This window comes from Calidris pugnax, unplaced genomic scaffold (assembly GCF_001431845.1).
Source record: "Calidris pugnax isolate Ruff unplaced genomic scaffold, ASM143184v1 scaffold44, whole genome shotgun sequence".
Lineage (NCBI taxonomy): Eukaryota > Metazoa > Chordata > Aves > Charadriiformes > Scolopacidae > Calidris > Calidris pugnax.
In genome coordinates, this window is record NW_015094506.1 from 12,509,104 (window position 1) to 12,531,319 (window position 22,216).

Below are 22,216 nucleotides of genomic sequence, written 5' to 3' on the forward strand. Positions count from 1 at the left end.
CTGTATATGTATGTTTGAGCAGGAAAAGAGATATCTTTCACAAGCAGCCATAACTGTGTCTCTGACATTTGATAAGGGAGAGAGTGATCTGTTTGTGTGCAGAATTCTGAAGCCATTTAATGATCAAAGAGCAATCCTGATTTTATCTTCCAGTACTTCCTCAGTGGTGATAAGATTAATTCTTTTAATGTTATGTTAGACTGCTCTAACCATAAATAGATGTGTTAAAGTACAAACATGCAAGACTTGGGAAGAAACAAAGACAATGACTTTGTTGGCCAGGGACAGAAGACATTTAAAAAACATATGTTTTTTCTATTTTCTTCTTGCTTTGATTTTGAATCTTCATTAATTTCTTTAATAAAAATATATAAAACTACAAAATTATTGCTTACATACAAACCAAGAGCTGTTTGCTTTTTGTCTTCTTCTTTTCATATCTTCCTTCTCTTTCATCAATAGAATGACATCCTGATTTCAAGATTTTCAAGACATTCAAGATTTTATGACATCTATTCGCTATCCTACTGCTAATTCTGTCTGCCTTCTGCTTGATAGATAGGATGTTGGATGCGGGCCCTTCCCTGCAGGAACTCAGTTGGCACTTGCAAAGACGGCTGTCCCCAGCAGACGTCAATTCTGGAATGTGGCAGGGGATCCCCTTCCAGAAGTCAAGTGTGATGCCGGAAATGCTAGTAGCTATTAATACTGCCAGTATTTTTATGATGAAAAATTGGCAAGTGCAATGCTTTAAGACCCATTCCTGCCCAAAGTGTTATTGTGGATGCTGGCATGAGACCAAATGGGTGACTTGAGTCTAGTGAAACTAACCTTGTTCTTTCTTTTTTCCCCCTCTGTACGTATAGTCATCAGACTAATTGAAGCACTGCTGTAACTCAAAGAAAAAGAATTGTGTTTTGGGAGCCTGATGACATAGTAAGACATGAAACTCAAGTCTGATATACTAAACCCTTGAGGAAAATTAACTTTTTTCATAGTTTATAGTGTAAAATAGCAAACTTTTATTCTGTCTCATCCAGGCAGAATTTAAAGCTGTAACCTTTATGACCTTTGTGACCTTCCTCTAGGGTTACATGGTTGGATTATTTAAAATGTAGTTTTAAGTGTCTTTTTTGAAATAAATTAAAATTTTGCATCCATAATAATGCAGTTGCATAAGTGAGAAAGGATTTACAAATGCATTGGTATGCACAGTGTAAGATCTGAAAATCTAAAAATTGGTATGCTAGTCTGCTTTTCAGCAGAGCTATTTCAGCAGCTGCATGAAGTGCCTGTTCTAGAAAGCACGACATTTAACTTACACTGTAATGATTCCTACATTCCTGCCATTTTTGTCCCCACAGTAGCATATCAAAGAAGCTGGTGGCATTTTAGATGTCAGGGTGAATACAATATTTACTAACTAGAGCTATTCCTAGAGACATGTAGCCAGACGATAAGGAATTATGGGTCTGTCCTGTACTTGGATGTGAGACCAGGAGGAAATCTGGATATAGGACGAACATTTACACACAGGAATTAGGCCGAAACGTTGCACCTAATTCCATTGCCACTGCTGAGTCAAAAGAATAGGAAAGACATGAAAGTAACGCCTAGGGATTACAAGTGGGTTGAGGGTTCATTATTATAAGATGTGATACCTCTAAGTCCTAGCTTTACAGAGTTAGATAAAAGGAGGAGAAAGGATACTGGGTAAACTGAAATACATTATGATTAAGTTACTTTTGGAAGCAGAAGAACAGTCAGAGCTGGGATTATAGTAAAAATCTTCACATGCCTGAGTGAACAACAATTTCATTAGCCTGTGCCACCACTTCATCAAGTACATCAAATACACTTCATCAGCTAACTCCCTGTTAGCAGCTGTAGCATGGGGCTGATAATGGCAATACCACTCTGTAATCCTCCTTGTTCTTTATTTTAAAACCAGAGGAACAAGGAGGCAGAGCTGTATCAGAAACCATTCAGTTCAACCAGTTCTTAAAATTATAGTAATCTTTGGAACAAGCTATTTGCTTTTTTTGCTGCATGCTCTTGTGGACTCCAGTCCCCCAGTGACCACCGCTGCCAGCCCTTGCTGCTCCTTTACCTCAGAGCCATGTCAACCAGCCTCACATAGCAGAGGGCTTCTCTTCCCTTTCTGCTCTCTCGTGCCTTAGGCACAGGCTCAGAAGTGTCCACCCCTGGGCAAGGGAACGGGTGCAAAAAGAGAGATAAAAAGAAAAAAGAGAGGCAAAAAGAGAGCAACAAGCTACTCCAGATGAGCTCCCTGTGCAACACTCTTGCTAATGTCTGATGTATAAATGAGCGTCATGATTTAACCTTTTCATACACCCTTGGTGAGAACAGATGCAGGTCCATTGATGGCATTTTAAAAATGAGTTAACAGCCTTGGAAGAGGGTGCAGGAACCATTCAGAGGTAGGAAGGCTGACTTGCAATGAGTATTGAGAAAGGACAAATCAGTTTACTGAAAAAACAGATTAAGAGATGTCTCATTTATTGGCTATTAGAACCAGCATGGAAAAATTGTTTCCTAAAAGATTATTGAACCTACTAGATAAAAACATAACAAGAACTGATGTTTTGAAGCTCAAGCTGAACAAATGCAAAAAAAAACCCGAGCATGTATTTATTAACAATGAGTAGAGTATAATGTTAACCTTCGAAAGAGGCTTCCAGGAGAAGCAATAAGTTATATATTCTGGATGTCTTTCTGGAAGGATAAGTTTAATCAAGCCCAAATTAATGGCCTTGGTACAGGTAAAATATAATGGTCTGTGACACGTGCAGACACTGACATTCTGCCTAACCATAAAATACATGAATAAAGACATTGTATGAGTCTGTGATTATGTGACGGATTCATGGGATCAGCAACTGAATAACTGAGACAGGAACTTGGCTGTGTAACCTGCTGGTTGGGACCTCTAGCCAGCTTTGGGAGATGGATCTGGCCCTGTTCCTCTCTGTCTTTTACATTGGAAAGTCCTTGGGAAAGAGAAATCCAGGAGACAGATCCTACCCAGCCATGGCTGCTGGACCTCACAGGCAGGTTCCTTTTTAAACACTTTCCTACTATTTCCCCAAGCTGTGCAGGGCTCTTCAACCTAAAGGGAGGGTGATGTCAGTCCTGCCCTTGGGGCAGTACATCGCATAGTAGCCTAGATACACTCTAAGATACAGAGGCTACGAGTCTGTCTCCTGGGTTTAGAGAAAGCTTCACATCAAGTCCCCAGTTCGCTGAATGACTGTACTGACCAATAAGTAATTATATATAAGTGAATGTTGCCATCAGGACTTGTTTTTGTTAATGAAGTGGAGGGTTTCAGTTTGAGATTACAGTACCTGAATCTGTGGTCCCATTACAGGTCCGGGTAGATCTAATCAGACCAGTCTCACTGGAACTGAGAGAGATATTCAGCTAACCAGCCATTAGGGCTGCAATTCACACACAGAGCCATTTGAGATGTCTGCAGAGGGCTGGCAGAAACAACCTATGACTTACAGGAGATTCTCATGTCCTGGAGTGGCAGCTAGAGGCCAAGGAGGATATCCCACAGCAACCAAAATAGCACAAGACATCTACATCAGGGTAGCTCAGTCCCTCCCTGGATATCAAATTTTGGTTAGTTGAATCACTCTCCTACCTCTATTGCCTATATGATATGTCTGCTGAGTATGATGGGACACCTCGCACGCAAGCAGGCACCCAAATTCAGGTGTCTTAATCTGAAGCTGAATGCTACTCAGAATAATTGTAGCTCTGGTGCTCTGTGTTGTGGTCACCGGCTTAAGTCCATGCAGAGTGTACTTCCTCAGGGATCACAGGTTTTGCCTATATGTTAGACTGAGTGCCAGGCTCATCGTGCATGGGTAATTGCACCCAAGGGGCTAAACCTTGTGGTCCTGAGAGCTCCAAGGGTCAATCTGGAGTTCCCCTGCGAGTTGTAAACATGACTGACGTAAAGCAGTGCCAGCGGGAAGGCTTTCCAAATCTGCTGTTTAGGATCAATGTGCCTAAACCGTGCTGCAATCACAACTTGGATGGTCTGAATCTTATCCTAAATGCCTTATTTGTCACTTTGACATAACACAAAAATCTATATATGCTTTGGCTTAACTAGGAATATATGTACAATAGGCAACAAAACAATGTTAAGACCATCATCTAGCATTAATGAAGAAGAGAGATTTTTAAAGCCTGTGAGATGAAGTGAAGTTTCTTAATCACTGTCCTATTCTAAAGAATGGTTAACAATATCTTTAATGAGATCTACCTTTGAATGTCTGTAACAGCCACAGAGTCCTTTTCAGCACAGGATACTAAGGTGAGGGACTAGAACTGGAAGCTTCTGACAAAAGTTTTCACTTCAGTCAAGGAAAGATCACTGAGGCAGATAAACTGGGTAATGTACCGTTACTGACACTAACTTCCTCACAACAATAAAAACAGAAGAGTCTGGGTCTTCCACTGCAGACAGTTTTATTTGATATAATACCTACTGCACAGTGACTGATGAGGTGAATAGAGAAAGCAATTATCACAGAGCCAGTTGGGAAGAGAAGCAAGGCAAAAAAACCCCAATGGCCATCATTTTAAGCCAGAAAATTTGTATTTCTTATGTCTTACTATCTTACTCCTTTCTTTTCTGCCTGCACTGGCACAGCTGATTCTGCTCTGCTAAAACACTTTGTACAATGCATATCCTATTTGTTCTACCAGCACTCTTCAGTCGTCTCTTAGAAGCCCCACTGAAGCACAACATAAAAAATGTAATGCAAGTAGAATTATTTGGACCACATTACAATGAGGAAGGCGAGCCCTTGGTTTGCTGCCCTACCCCTATTGCCATTACTGCCACAATTTATGCTGTCCCTGGGTAACCATGGGCCAGCTCAGCAGAGGCAGAGCCTGGTGTGCCTCCCACATCCCTGCAATCTTGTCCTCTGACTCCAGAGTTGCAGGGTTTGTGCTGGAAACATAGACAATAGGTGATGATCTATGGATCTATGATGGCTCCTTCATTCAGGGCAGTTTTTCTGGGGCTTTGTCCCGCCTGCCTTAGGTAAGGAATGCAGAAGGAACCGAGTAAATGGGTGTGATGTGGTTAGTGAATGCAAACCCGTGTCCTGTTTTACTTACCTGCAGTGATCTTCTTGCTTCTTGCCATCACAAACACCTTTACAGGGAGGCAAAGACTTAGCCCCTGGAATGGATACTGCTGCACTATTTTGTGCCCTCTTGCACATCCAGTGTTTGAAGGGGCTCTTCCTGGGGTGTTTCGAGGACAAATACCTCCCAGGCAGGATCCATTTTTACTTCCGTGATGTGTCTGTGAGAAAGGTACAACAGAGTACTACAGTAGAGCGCTGGACAACAATCGTCTTTATTTCTAGAACAATGCAGCCTTTTTCTGAGTTGAACAAACACTTTACCCAGCAATACTATCCTTGGCAGAACTACTGTGTTCCCAGCTTCCATGGCCTAAGTAGGTAGATTAAGTTTCTCACCTGATTAATCACCCGAGTGGCCCTTGCCCAACCCCGGTGTCTGCAGAATAAAACATCATCACTTGCTGAAGTCACTGATGCTCCTTGCTGCTGCAAACTTTTTGAAAGTTTTGATAAAGTACTTTTTTGCTGGGAGCTCCCTTCCCAGTCACTGCTAAACCACTCATTTGAATCTGTTTGTTCTCCAGATCAGTCTCACTGCTGCAGATCTCAGCTGTTCCCAGCATCCAAGCTGAGCTTGTCATGCTGCAGAACCATCTCCTCTAGTTTGCTTTGGTTTCTTGTCCCTCTCCCACTGGCCTACCAACTAGTCTCGAATTACCATGCCCATTATCCTGTCTTGGTTTTGAACTAATAATTGCTCTCAAGTGATACTTAACTTGCTACAAACAAATGAGTTTTGCCTGTCTGGGTTCCATGGTTTCCACCTTCAGTGAGCAGAGACGATCTGTTAGGTATTTTCTTCAAACATGGCTCAGCCTGGTGGGAGTTCTGCCTGTCCCAAACCTATGAAACCAGGGCAGTGGGCTTTTCTTGTGCTGCATAAAGGGGATTTAGCTCTGCTTTTGAAGTGTAATCAGAAGAGAAAATAGTAAGATTCACAAAATAGTGAGGGAAGGTATAACCATTTTAACTTGAGGCAGCAAACAGCCTGTTGAAAAAGGAAGCTTGAGCAGAGGAATGCATTTTCAGTAATCTGCAGGGAGAGGCTGTGCAAAGCTTTCCGCATGTTTTAGCAGATTTTTCCTGGAGAGGCAGCATGTACTGTATGGGAAACCCTAAACCCTGTTTTCAAACTGAAAGTAATTTGCATTCAAAAAGTGTAGCTCCAGATTTGTACACCATGCTTCAGACTTGTAACAACAAGGCAACAGATACAATCCATCTCTTTCTAAACATTCCTCCTTTCTACCAGGGTAGAGTAAAGCTTTAAGGACTTCTGCTCCCTTGAGTATCTTTGATCTTGAGGTGGAGCCCATTCGTTCCCCCTCCTCCCAGTGATGGAGGCCGCATCAGGCTCCTTCCCCTTATGCATAGAGGCAGCTCTAGATAAGGTGTGTCCCAGAGAGGGCTGCAGAGAGAAGCTGCTTTTCTATTTCCTGACTAGGGCTAACTGGTAGAGGTCAAAGCAGTACCATTAATCACCCTGTCATGTGATGGATGGTGATATCCACTCCTTTCAGTGATTACTGTTGCATCTCCCTCCTTCTATCAAATCAAAAGCAGCCAAAACATAATGTCAACCACTAATTTATTGAGAGCTGCAAGCTAGTTCACCCTATTAATAAAGCACACTGTTTGACATGGTGAGGATGAGGCCATGGTAAACAACTAAAGTCTCCTGACAGATGAATGGATGAGACTGGTCTCACTGGACATCTATCAGCAGCTCTCTTCCCGAGCCTCGCTTGCCCCTTGTCACAGGGCTGCTGCCTCCTCCCTAGGGGTTTCCTTCCAGTGCAGCCTGTCTGCTGCTGGAACTAATCCACCATTTCCAGCCTGCTGCTCTGGTGTTTCTCACTGCTGTTGGCGGGGTGGGCGGTGGTACTTCTGTCGGCATGGTAGGGCTGTCGGGAGCCTTCCCAATCTCTTAGGAAACACAGCAATTGCAGGCGCCTGTGTGCTGCCTCAGCATCTTCTCTGTCTCCTGTGGGATGGGGAAGAAGGGCTGGTTATGACGTACAGCTGCAGGATGAAAGGAACAAGTGTGGGATCCCCCATTCGTTTCATGGCATATGACATTTATTTCATTACTCCCCTCTTTGGCTAAAGAAGTCCGTTGTAAAAACAAACATTAAGGCTTTGAGAACCCCTGCCCCCAGCTGCATCGGGGTGCTTGGTGGCACCCTCTGAACACGCTGCACTGGATCTAGGAAGAAATGTCTGCTGTGGGAAGTCTTATCTGAGGAGTAGCGTTTCTTAGCGTGACTATAAAGAGGAACTTGTGCAAACCGGACGTCTTGGGCTCTCGCCCCACCATCCTGCGACTTGCTGAAGAGACTCTGTGAAAGTGATCCTTATCTGCAGTCTGGCAACTCTATGTATGTCTTTGTATAGCCCCACAACCCGTTGGCTTGTAGATATTGTAGGAGTCATTTCCTCTGAGTAAGATATTTGCCAGTGCTGAAAGAGTGTTTTTCCCTAATGCTACTTTGAATAAATTTTATTGCATGACAACATTAAAGGAAAAATAATGTGTGCTTAAAAATGCAGATTTTCAAGAATGGAGCAATACTTCAGAAAGGCTATCCATTAGCAGTACTCTTTCTTTCCAGTTCACATTTTATCTTAAAACTGTCACTAAAACTGGCAAGAGAATATGAGGGAGGAGGTCACTGGTAGAAAGATAGTATCAGAGTTGGCTAGTTTATCTACCTCGAAATGTATCTGGTAGCTATACTAAAGTATTATACAATAAATTGGATTTTAGTAACCAAAACAGACTCCTCCCCATCAAATTTCTCTGGCAGAAGAGCAGAAATAGTTGCAAGCTGCTTTGCCAAAATGCTAATTACTCCCTAGGGAATCATCCAGTTATTCACAAACATGTGGCTGTTTATGTCTTCTGAATAATGCATATAACTTAACTAATGCACTCTTTTTTCCTTGCACAGGAGATCTGTATATCTGAGTTAGTATTATGTCAGGTGCATCTCCAGAAGAAAGAAATAAATGAATGTTCATTACAGGAATGCACAGAAGTCAGCCATGGATTTCAAATTGCAAAAAATTTCCATGCCTTCTCTGTATAGCAGCCACATACATCTTTCTGTCTTTTAATAACTTTGAGGTTCACGGGGGACTGCAATATAAGTCCAGCATGGGCTCATCACCAGCTCAGGAAACAGGCAGAATGGATGATGAAGTGAAGAGATGCTCCTCTTTCACTCCTTGCTAAAGGTAATTTGAGGCAATGGGAGTTTCTGTGTGGGAGAATATGTGATGCAAGAACAATCTAAAAATATTTCCTTTTGCTTCCATAGCAACTCCCATGCCAGCATCTCTTTGAATTCATTATTCTTTCAGTCCTCTTTGTGGGCTTTGTCCAGTTTGCAGAGGTGCAAAGTGATGTTTACAGCTTGTGTTTACAGATGTGTGTCTGCAGTCTGTTCTGGCAGCTGAGTGCATCTTCTTCCACTTGCTAGGGGAAAGGGTGACGGCCCCGACCCCACGTGCAGAGCCAAAGGACAGCAATTACCCTCTGCAAACTGCTTTCTCCTTTGCAATCTGGCTCATGCTCCAGCTGACCCCAAAACATCAGAAGGCCGAGCCCCAGCAGCCCTCATCTCATGGTACAGTGCTGTAGAAACAATCTTGTTCACATTTTATTTTGATCTATCTCTTCTGTGACATAGATTTAGATTAGATATCAGGAAGAAATTCTTTACTATGAGGGTGGTGAGGCACTGGAACAGGCTGCTCAGAGAAGTTGTGGTTGCCCCATCCCTGGAAGTGTTCAAGGCCAGGCTGGATGGGGCTTGGAGCAACCTCGTCTAGTGGGAGTTGTCCCTGACCATGGCAGGGGCGTTGGAACTAAGATGATCTTTAAGGCCCCTTCCAACTCTAACCATTCTATGCTTCTATGATTCTATGAAATTTATACTTGCAAACACTCGTTTCATTAATTACCCTCAATTGGGTCTGTGGGGGAAGGACACAGAAAGAGGGTGCAAGGCTATCTGAATTGATTTTTTTGTGGTCCTGAAGGGAAATTGTTTGGGCTATTTACATGGCTCTGTTGAACATTTCCAGGTCAGCTGGATTTGAGGGAGAGATGAAAATAAAGTGCATTTTGCTGTAGAAGTCTGCCTTCTGCCTTGTGGCCACTTTAGACCAAACAGCACCACATTTGAATGGGGTTGGCAACATGATGACTGAGCAGCATGGTCCAGGGAGTAGGGCAGGGATCTTGGAGTCTCTGCTCCTCGTCATGTCACTGGTTCCTTGCAGTTGTGTCTTTCTGCCTTGTGTCTTGCATGGCAGCAAGGAAATAGTACATCTCCTTCTTTAGAAGTTCTAAGCAGAGCATTGAGTGAAAAGTGAAAGGTTTTATTGCTTGACAATAAGAAAGGTTTTATCGCTTTCCAGATTTATTTTTTTTCCAGAAAAATTGTATTATTTCAGAAGATGTGGAGGTGTTCCTGGAAATTCACTGAGAGTTAATACTGATCTCATCCCTATGAGGATGCCTGTAAGACTTATGTGTTTACAGGTGAACAGTTTTAAGCAATGTTGGGTGAGCAATTGGTCACGCTAACACATATCATGCTTCTCTGGGATATGGAGGGTGAAAGCAGCTGCAGCATGCCCACCCTTCCACACGTCATGGTGGACAAGTGCCTTAGGCTTGATATGGACTTGAACGAGGAACAGTTATCCTGCAGAATGATAACTATGAGGTGAAAACCAGGCTGCTGGCAGTGGTGATGTTGAGAATGTGCTGCCAGCAAAAGGTCCACAGAATTGGAGTAGCTCTAACACAGGGGCACCACTGGGTTTGGGGGGCTCCCACTGCCAGGGCACATGGCCTTGGCTGGGCCCTGGAAGCTGGAGAAACAACTCTCTATGTCTTAAAGCCCAGACCCAGCACTCTTTTTTTCTAATCCCAAACTTCTGAAGTCCTTCTGCAGTGCTCTGAACTTTTCTTTCAGACTCTTGTCCAAAATCTTCCAGTTCCCCAAGTCAACAACTTCTCTTAGACCCCAAACTTTTATATACTCCCCTGTCAAAGGAACAGAGATTCAGCTGATGTGGCCAAATAGCTGCTGGACGGTCCTTTGGTCCTTTCTGTTCTCCTTTTTCAGTCTTTTGTCACCCTTTGACTAGATTAAAAAATTCATTTTGGTCCTCTTATACTTTTGACTTCAGCCACCAGCCAAGAAGTTCATTAAAATCAAAAGCCAGCATAGATAAGTCAACACCATTTCAAACTGTAATGTCATAAAATAAAGTAACAGCAAACCACTCCGGAAGATGCCATTTAACTAATTCAAAACAGCTGCTCTGCCATCTAGTGTCATTGAATAATGTATACTAAAACACAGCTTCCACTCTGACTGCTGAAACACCTCTGCTGTGTACTTTTCTTTCTAGCAGGTTTTTAAGGCCTGGCATGTGCCCATATCAGTGGGTGACAGAGAGAGGGATGTAAATCAGGAGTAGTCTCCATTCAGAAGCTCTTCTGTGGCAATAAGGTGAATATAAGTTGACCCTTACATAAAAGGACTGTTCCTTATCTGGAAATGTGGGCTTCAAAGTTAGACACATCTGAAGAACTAATGACCTTCTCCCAGTGATTTGTTAGGTCTATGGAGTCCAGATATAAAAAATTCTTTATTTTAGGCAGGGATGCAACAAGGCTGTCAGGAAAATTCAATCTTCTCAAGCCTAGCAGATGTTCATTTTGCCCCAGGTGTTTTCTGCTTCATAGTATGAGTTCAGCTCTAGAAATGAAAGATTGCCTAAATTAGGCTATGGAGTTCTGAATGCCAGTGGTCCTCACTGGATGAAGAGAACAGACTGGAGTTTGTTTGTTTTTAATTCTCTCTTTGTATGTTTGATATCCTCCTCCAAATGAACTTACATTCATTAAGCTCAGAAAACTGTTTGTTTTTCAAACAAGTTAATAATAATGTGACAAATATCTTTTTCTATTTTAAAGACATATGTAGGTACTTAGAAATAATTTAGACTTTTTTTTTTTTTTTTTTCAGGTCCAAACACCATTCTTTCCAGGGGAATCAAATACGTGGAAATTAGGAGTTATTAACATATTCTGCCTTTTTCTTATCAAACCAAATCTCTGTACCTAGAGGTTGTCCTGACAAATCTTTAGGAATTGACCTAATTCACCAGAATAACTCCAAATTTGGATCAGTGCTCGCAACTTCAATTGATAACAGATGTTTGGCTCCAGTTAAAGGATTTAAATTGTAAGTATGACTTTACACATCTTCTGAAATGTCACAGCTCTTTCTACTCAGAACTAGAAGCCATGCCAGAGCAAACCAATACTGTCAATAGCAGAGCTGAAAGAAAACACAGAAAGTACAAGACACTGGATTCCAGAAACAGTACAAATGTGGTTTGGAAAAGCTCACTTTTGAGGCTCCTAAAACCATGATATAAATACTGCAGCACAGTAATGGTCTGCTTAATTTAGGAGCTGATGAGAAACACTGCCTTAAATCTTCTTCTTTCTCAAGCAAGCCCATGAGATTGCCTCTTTATGGGGAACCTAAATGTAATGAGGCAGATCTCAGCTACTGTTACTGAAACATTTCCTTGAGTTTTTGATTTCCTAGCCCAAATAGACGCTCATCCTGAAATAAGGGAGGAAAAAGGGAGAAGAAATCTTTCAGGCCTATAGGCACTGGTTTTATCTTACCATATCACCTCTGATAGCTTGTCTTGCTGGCAGGACCTCTAAATCCACGTTTGTTCCTGAAGCACTCTAGTCTGAAGGGCTGTAGAGGACTCTGGAGCTTCCTGATGTGGCTCTGCTGAACATACAAAAATGTATTTCATTGGAGGTGATTGAAGACATCCGTGTTTTCCCTTTCCCACCAAAGCTGACAAAAAAACAATTGGATTTGAAGCTGTTAAATGACAGCCAGAGACCAGCAAGCTTGGTGCATGGGTGTTGCTTACACTGATGTGCTCTAGTTCTCAAAATAAATGATTGCCCCTCTCACCAAAATTGAGTCACGTTTTGTTTTTATCACAATAGACCCAGCTGTTACAAATAGCTGGCACTAATAATCTGTGGTTTAGACTGATTAGCATCCTATATCCCTTCATTTCTAAAATGGAATTTTAATCAGATTGTAATTCCTTGAAACCTCCATGTCAGTGAATACTTCCCTAACCATTAATCAATTGAATTTTGCCCTCTATTAAGCCGCTTAAATCCACTTCACATTACTGATTGATAACTTCCATTGCCTCCAGCACGTCGCTGACATACTGTGTTTTTTTTTTTTTTTTAACATCAGGGCCATGACACTATTATAAGACTGAGAAAAAGAGCAGACGTTTGCATTGCTGCTGTTGTGGCTTTTCAGCTTTCCCATTTTAAATCCCTGTTTTCTTCAGGGATTTGAAAGTGGGTCATAAATTCATTCCAAAGTGAAATCACTTTCATTGGTCTAATCATGCAAGTACTCAATGTCTCTTCTGGGAGGCCAGTTCTTAGTGTGGAAGCAGCTTAGCTCCTTCTGCTCAAACCCCCGGCATTCATATTTTCTGGTCTCTATGCTCATTTCTTTTCCTTTTGTTTGGCCGGTTGCTTTTGGTGTTACTGTGCTGAAACACGGATTTATTTTTAATAAGGAAGTTGCTAAGTTTTGACTCTCTGGTGCAGAAGGATAATAACAGTTATTTGGGCTAAGAAGGAAAATGAAGTTATTTGACTTGAGATCAAATGCATTCTATATTAATACATTGCAAACTGGTTTACTGGAAATGTGAAGAAGCTATATTAGTACCTCGGGTCATGAACAGCTTTAATAATTTGTCAGGAAAACAACAACATGCAACCTGACGGAACAGTTCTGCAACCTTTGCCCAAGCCAAGGGGATTTAAGTCTCTGGGACTGGGTCACATATCAACTGGCAATAAAAAAAGCAACACAAAACATGCCCCCTGGGGCAGAGGGTTTTTTGAGTTAACTAAGAGTTCCACGATGGAGGGCCCGATTCAGACATGTCCTTTCTTATATGCCATTTCTTGGATATTTGCTCTCCCTGAAGCAAAATGGGTGCTTTGCATGCTAATTTACTGCAATACATATATTGTGTTTCAGTTTTAACTTGATAACATGTTTCAGGTATGAAACACCCATGCATTTAAATAATTATCCCAAAGGCAAAGCTATGGACAGTAACACCTACAGTCTGGAATTTGGCCACCAGAAGAGACCAGAGGAAAATAAATCCTCAGAACCTCAAGGCTGCACAGAAATCACCTTGAAACAGTAAGCTGAGTTCTCCTCAGGTCTTGCTACTGATGTAAAAAAAGAAAAAAACAAACCCCACAAACCCAAGCATTTCCATTATGATTACTACTGGTAAACCTAATTAATTCTCGGTATGTGCCAGACATATCAGACCCGATTAAAGTCTCCTATTCTGGTGTTAAAAGATAATCCAAGGCCTTTAAGCTTTTATTCAGATGCCTATGATTTGCTAGAGCACCTGCTGTACTGTATATGCTAATTTGAATTTTAGAATTAAAATTGTCTACATCATCCATTTACAGGAGGAAGAAGGAAGGAAGGACATTTCAGCACTAGCTGACTGCAATGGCAGCTCCTGAAGGAGTCGAATTCGACTGCTGTCTGCAAGAGCTTAGGATGTTTCTTTCTTAATCACCTCTGTTGGGGATTAACTTCACCTTTGTTTCACTTCTACCTTATTGAAATTATGTTCCTTACCCTGTGTTGTTCAGGCTGCTGGAAGACTGCTGTTTGTGGCTAAAGGTAGATTTTGGTTCCAGCTGAGAGCAGTTTTTGTTGCTGCAGTGGAGTTCTTCCAAGTTCAGAGAAGAATTTTTTTACATCCCTTATTTTTTTCTGAGACAATTCCACTTTGCACCAGTGCAGAATCAGAGCAACTGTGATGACCTTGGTGGTATCATAGACCATGGTTTTGACAGGAAAACTAGCAGCACGGGGCATTGTGTACTAGGAAGTGACTGTATCTTGAGTTAATCAAAGTCTGCAATAAAACACATAAGCTGGTTTTGATTATAGTTCATTATCTCAAAGGCTTTAGTGCTGGGAAGGAGAAGGGCAGCTTGCTTGCTTTTATTTTGGAGCAGTTCTAGGTAGGTTCCCAGCTTAGCTATTAGAAAAAGACACACAGTACTTTTTAGTACTTTGTTGTTTGCTGGAACTGGTGAAGTCTCTCAATGTTTGTCTATAAAGATTTACCTAATGCAGTCCTTTAACAACCGGCACGCATCCTCATTTGTTTCAGGGGAAGTCCTTTCCACTTCTATTGACATTGCAGCCTCCTGTGAACCACTGAGTGGGGAGGTGGAGAATCAGGGGTCCCACTTACAGCTTTCTAAGTCAATAGAAATAATCCCAGGGGAATTTTGAAAGAGATCTTTTAATTACTTAGCACTGACCCTGGAAAGTAATCTCCTGTCAAAGCTGGCTGTTGAGCAGGACAGCGAGTCACCTGATGCTTTGTCATGCTTTTAAAAGAAGCAACAAAACAACTGGATGTATTTGTTATTGTCAAGAATATTTTTTAAGACATTAACTTGAGTTCTGACTTAGAAGTTTGCTAGGCCAATTTAGATGGCCAATTTTTCACAGCAGAAAATATCTACATCTGTGTGGGGGAGTTCCTTCAGAAATGTAACGTGATTTTTCTTTGGGCACTGTTCATATTTCAGGTTGACGCTGTGTTAGAAAAATACAGAAACTCATTTTTCTTTTCTTTTGGGTTGTGCTATCTGAAATTTATTTCAGTGGCTACAAGAAGTTTTGGTGCAAGCTGCAAAATTTTGTAAAGGGAAATCATGCTGAACTAAATCTTGACCATAACCAGGTAATCCTGAGCTGAGAGAATACTTCAAAAGAGTGAGTTTTCCCCCTGCTCTCGCATCAGTCAATCAGTAATGCATAAGTATTTGCACATGTGGAAAGCTGGTATGGTTGGTAGAGTGATAACAAAGCAAGGTTACAGTATTTTCACCATTGTCACTGTCTAAGATTCATTAAAAAAACAAAATAAAGCAAACCCCCCAAAATGTATCTTTTCCTGTTTTTTTTATTTGCTTCATAGATTTTGACCTTTCTTCTTTTGCATCTTCAGATTTTTTTCTGCAACTGTGAGGGACAAACAATTTGAAAAGAGAAGTCTATGATTTAGTGTTAGAGGTTTTGTATAGCTGTTAATTAAAGCAGTTTTTAATTTCTGTTCTGGCTTCATGTTGTAAAATCACTGTTACGACTGAATGTCTTCTTTGGAGGCTCAAGAAAAACTCCAGAAAGATTTATGGGATAACCTTTCTTTTAATCACTACTTTTTGCTTATGTGTTTACCTTCCTCTCTATCCTTTTCTCGTTCTGTGCATATTTGCCTTCATTTCTGTTGCTTCCTTTTCTGTGTTTGCTATTCTCTGTTATTCCTATTTTCTCAGTGTTTGCCTTTCTCATGCACGCTTTTAATGTACCTTTGCTTTTCTTAAGGCTTTCTGTGTGTTCATATCCTCTGAAGGTGCAGGGTTATGTTTGGCAATCAGTAACTCTGGGAGTGAGTCACTGATCACACTGAATTAATGCTGCATCTCTGTTATCCTCCCGTCACCTTTCTCAGCCTGCTTCTTTATGACACTCCAAGGATTTGTTGAACTACTGTGTCAGGGTAGGAAAATAGCATAAGCTTGCTCTGAGATAGTTTCTTTCCCCGCTGTTGTCTAGTTTGCTCTTTCTTGGCTTTGCATCATTCACTGCCTCGCCAGGAGCTGTAATATCCTCTCTGCTTTGTCTGCAAATGAGCCCATACATTTTGAGTGAAGCCCTGTCCTTTTACTCCACCATAGCGAGCCAAAGGGAATGTGTGGATCACAACTCTGCTTCAGGATGTTCGTATTGTGCTAGTGCCACAGGACTGGCACAAACTATTCCTTAATATGTGGAAGTGACCAAATACTTTTGCTGCGATCCAGCATCTCAGCCTGGTTATTGTGATTTCCCTTACCATTCTGTGTGGCACAGTCACTCACACCGATATTATTTACAAAGCTAAGATTTTTACCCAGGCATTTATTGATTTTGTATGAGCTCTCCTCAGGACAAAACTTGGACATTCAGCTGATACTAGTAGGAAAGGATAAAACTTGGACATTCAGCTGATATTAGCAGGAAAGATGTGATTTTGTGTCTAGGAGGCTGTGGCATATGGTAAAATGAGCTGAACAGCCTTGTCCAATTTCCATTGATATGTGATTCACCAGTACTGCCTGCTATCACCTGCAGGAAGTGAATGGACATGTAACTGAGCTGTCACCTTGAATCAGAGCATGAAAATAGACAGTTTGCAAGTGCGCATCTTCACACTTAGAAAAAATAAGTGGTGTGATCTCCCATTGAAAAGAGTGTTAACTTCTTTTTTCCCCATTTCTACAGCAAAATTTCAAGTCTAAAAAGGAGCAACACAAAATATTTATGACTTTTGATATCCTTTCATAAAAGGAAGATTCCATTTAAAGGCCTCCCATATAAAAAACAGAATTATTTTAGGAAGGTAATGGATACATGGTGATGGAATAAAAATTGAAGGTCATTGATTGAATGACCTCAAGTCGGTTAGAGTTCTTATTCACTGGAGTACAAGAACAGGAACATTAAAGGTAACAAGTTTATAACTGGTATAGAGACACAGCAGAAAAAATTTAACCTGTGAAACTTTACTCCACTGGAAACTTTAAAAACTAATAAGTTGAAAATGGACAGTATAACTTTATCTACCTTAGCTTTAAAAAAAAAAAAAAAAAGGCTATTGGACTTGATGTGCCACATCTGGTGTAACAGGACAATTGTTTCATTGGTAAGACAGCAGGGAAAATCTCTGGGCTTACCTGGGCCAGAGCAGATGCAGCTGCAGCAGCGATGGGGCTGGACTAGGGGAAATGCAGTGTGAGATGGTCACTGGGGACTTTGGGCTAGAGGACACACACAGCACCAAGTGTCACTTAGGGGTGGGAGAAGGTAGCACCCCATTAGGTCCTTACTCCCAGTAGTTCTGCATCCATCTGTGGGTGAATATGGAGTTCATGGGGAACTGTCAGCTTGACTTCTTTCACAAATTGTAATTTCATCCCACATCATTAACTTTTTTTCTTTTAAAATCCTGTTCTTTGCACTGACATTAACACTCATCAGTTGGTGGAACATAAAAGACTCTTTTTGAAAGTAACTCATACAAAAGTACTCTCTAATAAAGAAGAACGTGTCTAGACTTAGTACTGTAGATAATTCTTACTAGGATAAAAGTAATTTCTATGTTAAAGGGAAAAAGTATTTTTAATAGAACTCTTTAAAAAGAAGGAACATTTTCTGCAGTAATGTTTTGTGATGGCTGAACTTTGCACACTTCTTGCAGCCCCAGATAAAAAAAACTCACCTCTCATTGCATTCCTATTAATGTTCTGTGCTGAAAAGAGTCCTTGCTGTTGCCACCACATACTCTTCTAAAAAACTGCCAGGGGGAGAGCAGTACATAAACTACAACAAGTCAGCACAAGCTCCAGTCTGTAAGAGCTGAGGTCTTTTACATACGAACAGACAATAAGAGGATTTGAAAGGATGTCAAGTGTGAGACTTTGGCACAAGGATGTAATGCATCATTATTTCCAATCTGACAAACCTTAGCGGCTGTGAAAATTAAGAACCACTCTTAACAGCTAATTGTTCCCACCCAAGGAAGTTCTTGCTTCGGTTTCAGGCCTGAAGAGGGTCCTATGAGCATGAAAAGTTGCTATTTTTTTCCAGTTCTGGCAGGTCCTCTATAAAAGACTTTACCTCTACCTGCAAATGTTGCCTCTTTCTTAATGGCCGAGGAAGCCTTACTGCAGCTGTGCTGCCAGCACGGGCTCCTGCCCAGAGCCACTCTGCAGGCACCAGCTCAGCATGGGAGCCTCCAGGACTCCTCCAAACTTGATACATGCCCCTATTTAAATTGCCCTCAGTCTATTATAGAAAATATTTTGATGACAGTGCAAAAGGGGACATCTCGGGATGCCCATTGAATTCACAGAGCTGCTGAAGGGACTGTGTCTCCTTCTCAGGACTGACAACATGAGCAGACCTGCAGTCTTGCTCATTTTGGCTGAGTGACAAAGTAATTTTGGGTTCCACGTTTTGACCCCATATTTCAGGCATGAGTAAATGCTTCCAAAGGGGGTTAATAGGCCAATTTGACTGCTGAGTGCTGCAACTAATTTACAGTACCAAGTACAGCTTCACTTCTCTCCCTCCCTAGCCAGTCTTCTTGGCTCCTGGAAGTGGCAGACGAATGGTCAGTGTTTAAATGGCAGATCCAGGTTTCTGCTGCTTGGCCAGGCAATGTGTGCAGTTCACATGCAATGGATCCTGGAAAATCCAGGTGTATCAGACACTGCACGGTCCACACTTATGGTCTCCCAGTGCAACACAAACAAAGGATTCCTAGGATAGAATTTAGGATTTGGTGTCCTACGTAATGATCCGGTGAGTGCTGAGTTTTGTTGGAGAAGCTGAGAAGGATCAGCTGACATCTGCCTTCCCAGTAGCTACCTGGGTCGGGTAGGCAAGCAGGAGAATGGGAAATGCAGTACCCAGAACAGTAAACAAGAAAGAAAACCAGGAGTGTGAGTGGAATCTGCCTGCTGTGCAAGGCAGGAAACTAAAAAACCTAATAAACCAAAAAAATGCTGCAAAGGATAACCAGGTTTTCCTATAGAGAAAGCTGGCTGTTGAATAACTTCACTTAGCATATAAAAAATCCTAAGGCATATTTATTTGCAGAATCTTTCTGATTCAGATCCTGATAAACTCCATTTTAAACTTAGAATGTATAAGCAATTAAAAAGGAAGTAGCTTCTGGGTATAAAGCAATTCTATTTGTATTTACAAATACATGCATGCACACACCCTCACCCTTTTATTTCTGTGCACACAAACCCACACATATATATATTTGTGTTACTGTGCTCTCCAGGATGTAAGTCAGAGTGCTTGGCTGAGTATCATTGCCCCAACCTGCCAGTGCTGGACAGAAAATGTTTAAAGCAGGCCCAGGATTTGGAGATTTTCCATCTGCAGACTGGTGTGCATGTCTGGCTATGCAGGGGAGGGCTGGGACGAGAGCAAAGAGGTGGGTACTTGCAGGGCTGGGGTAATGATTTTTAAAACCGTCTGCCTTGTCAAATGCAATATTTTAAGCCTCTTCTTCCAAATGGTTTGTTACCTCCAAATATTACCGAGGAAAGTTTCCCTCTAATGAGGCAGAGAGTTGCAGTGAGTCTCTCTGCTCGCAGAAGGGGCTGGGTGATTCAGACAGGCGGCGATGATCAATGAGCAGAGCAGCGTCTCGCATGTCACGAACACAACATAAAGATTGGGGACATCTGAATGAGGGAGCTCAGCCGTCACCATCAGCCTTGCCTCCAGGTCTCATTCTGAAAATCGCAGGGAAAAGCTGTGCTCTTCCTCCCTTGAGATTTGCATAGGACATTTACCGCATCAAGGATTCCTTCTGACATTTCTAATGGAAACAGCTAGAAGAAAGAGGGAAATCAGATAGCAGAGTGCCTCTGCGCGCTGTGCTGTTGCCAAGCAGATTATGTGCTGTAATCTGTAAGCACTGAACTGTGTTTGAATTATGAGGAGCCTCTCCCTTGCTTTTGTTTTATCCCCCCGGGAGAGGCGATGCTTCCGGACTGCTAATGTCACAGCCTGACCTGTTAATAACCTGCCAGAGCCTTCCCCCGCTCCGCCGCCTCCCGCTCCCCCAGGACCCGGCAGCTGCCGTCACACGGATCGAATGCCTGCCTTGTATGCGGTTCATTGAGAAAAATTCAAGCATGTGGCCTGAGGTTCCCCTGATGACTGTCTGGGGATGATGATTCCTACCATCTGTTCTGGCTGCCTGCGGCTCCCGGAAACACCGAGGTGTACGTTGCTTCTGGCCATACGTGGGATTCCTAATGAAACCTCAGCTGCTGTCCAACTGTCTGCCAACATCAGATGGGTTTGAGTTATCTTTCCGCCAAGAGGGGAGGGAGATGCACTTTGTTTAACTCTCAATCCGAGCCACTACACAGCACGTGCATAATCACAGGGTACAAAGCCGCTGAATTATTAGCATCTGCATCACGGCTGCAGCTGTAGCCTTTGCACGTGTGCTGGGTCTGTCTGATCCGAGATGCCCAGGCTGGTTGCTTCCAGGCTAAATATACAGCCTCAAGTCAAATTCATCTTACCGTAGCTCACTTGGAAGCCCTGTAATTATGCCAGAGATTTATTTGATCTCTTCACTTCTGATTTGCGTTAAAAGCACATTTCAGCCATATACTGATATATGACAAAAGGCTGCTTATCAAATCGTTTAAATGCAGCTGAGGAATTGCAGCAGTTTCAAAGCTATTTATTGAGATCAAGGAGGTTGCAGCAAATTGATATTAATTTTGGTATATGAAAGAGAATTTCACACACACACACAAAATTTATAACAAATAAACAAATAAATAGAAATCACTTCTCTTTCAGGATTTGACGTCTCGTCTGTCATTTCCCCTGTAATCTATCATTTATAAACCTTTTCTTGCCATATGCTGAATATTGGATTTCAGTGGACATTGAGGGGAACTAAATCACTTAGAGGATCAGATCTTGGTAGAAGGGATTTTACATTCTTTCCTGTTAGAATTGCCTAGACTTCATCCATTGATATTCACACTGTTTTCTCCATTGATATTCATACTGTTTTCTCTGAATGAATAGATGTTCTCAGTAAGAAATCCACTGAGTTTTAAGTGATTGGAAAAAGATGTTTACGTAGTGCTAGAGCAGGGTAGCTATTTCAGAGTTCCTGAATGGATCAAGACCAACTGCTTATATTCCTTGCAACTACTGTTGAGGCAGGACAATGCAGAAAAAAAAAAAAAAAAAGGAAAAGGAAGAAGGTACCAAGCAGAAGGCAGCAGTGATAGCCTTGGGCTGTTAAATGGGGGAGACTATCAGGACATGATACTGGATGTTTCTCATTTTCAGGTTCAAGTTTAACACTTCTGCAGCATAACCTTATCCAATTATTTTTAGAGGCTGTTTTTCTACTAATACAGCGGATGCTATCAAAGAATGCAAAAACACTTCTTAGCAGCGGCTTGCTGTGGGGCATTCAATTGTTTTTGCTTTTGGAGCTTATTTTGTTATGCTATGAGACATAATGGCAATCTGCAAATGCGTTCAGCAGCTCGTGCACAGGCAGGGGGGTGGGAGGCAGGGTTCCCACCGCTGCTGGCATTCCTTCCTCTTGTCAACTGACTCACACAGAAATCTGCACATGCCTCTTACATATGCACACTGTCAGAATCAATATCGGGGCAGAATGCTTGAAAGCAGATATTACCAGAAAATTCAATACAGCAAAATGTTTCTATTTCTAATCTTATACTTTATTGATTTAAAAAAAAAAAAAAAGACGTTCAAAGACACAGAAAATATATATGGTAACATTTCATGCATTTATCTTCTCCAACCTGGAATGACCCAATAACTACCTCTGCCTTTATCTTTAAAGCAGTTTTTCTTTTAACAACAAACCCAAGACTACTGGCTTTTAGCAAACATGAGCTAGTTAAGCAGGGCACACAAATACAGAAGAGGTGGTTTGTCTATAATATAGTACCTCCCTAGGGACATTTCTCTTTTTGTGGTCTGGACACATGAAAACTTCACTGTACTACCAGTGGCTGGCCAAAAAAATAAAAAATAAATTAAAAATAAATTAAAAAAAAACCAAACAGAAAAAAACAACTTTAATTTTTAAAATAACTAGCTCTTGGCCTAGAGCTTTTTAAGGAAAATCTGGTATTTCTTTCTTCTCTCTGCGTAGATCTCTGCATCACTTAAGAAAGATTTGACAGATGGAGACAGCTTGTAACAATGTACTTGAAGTTCTGA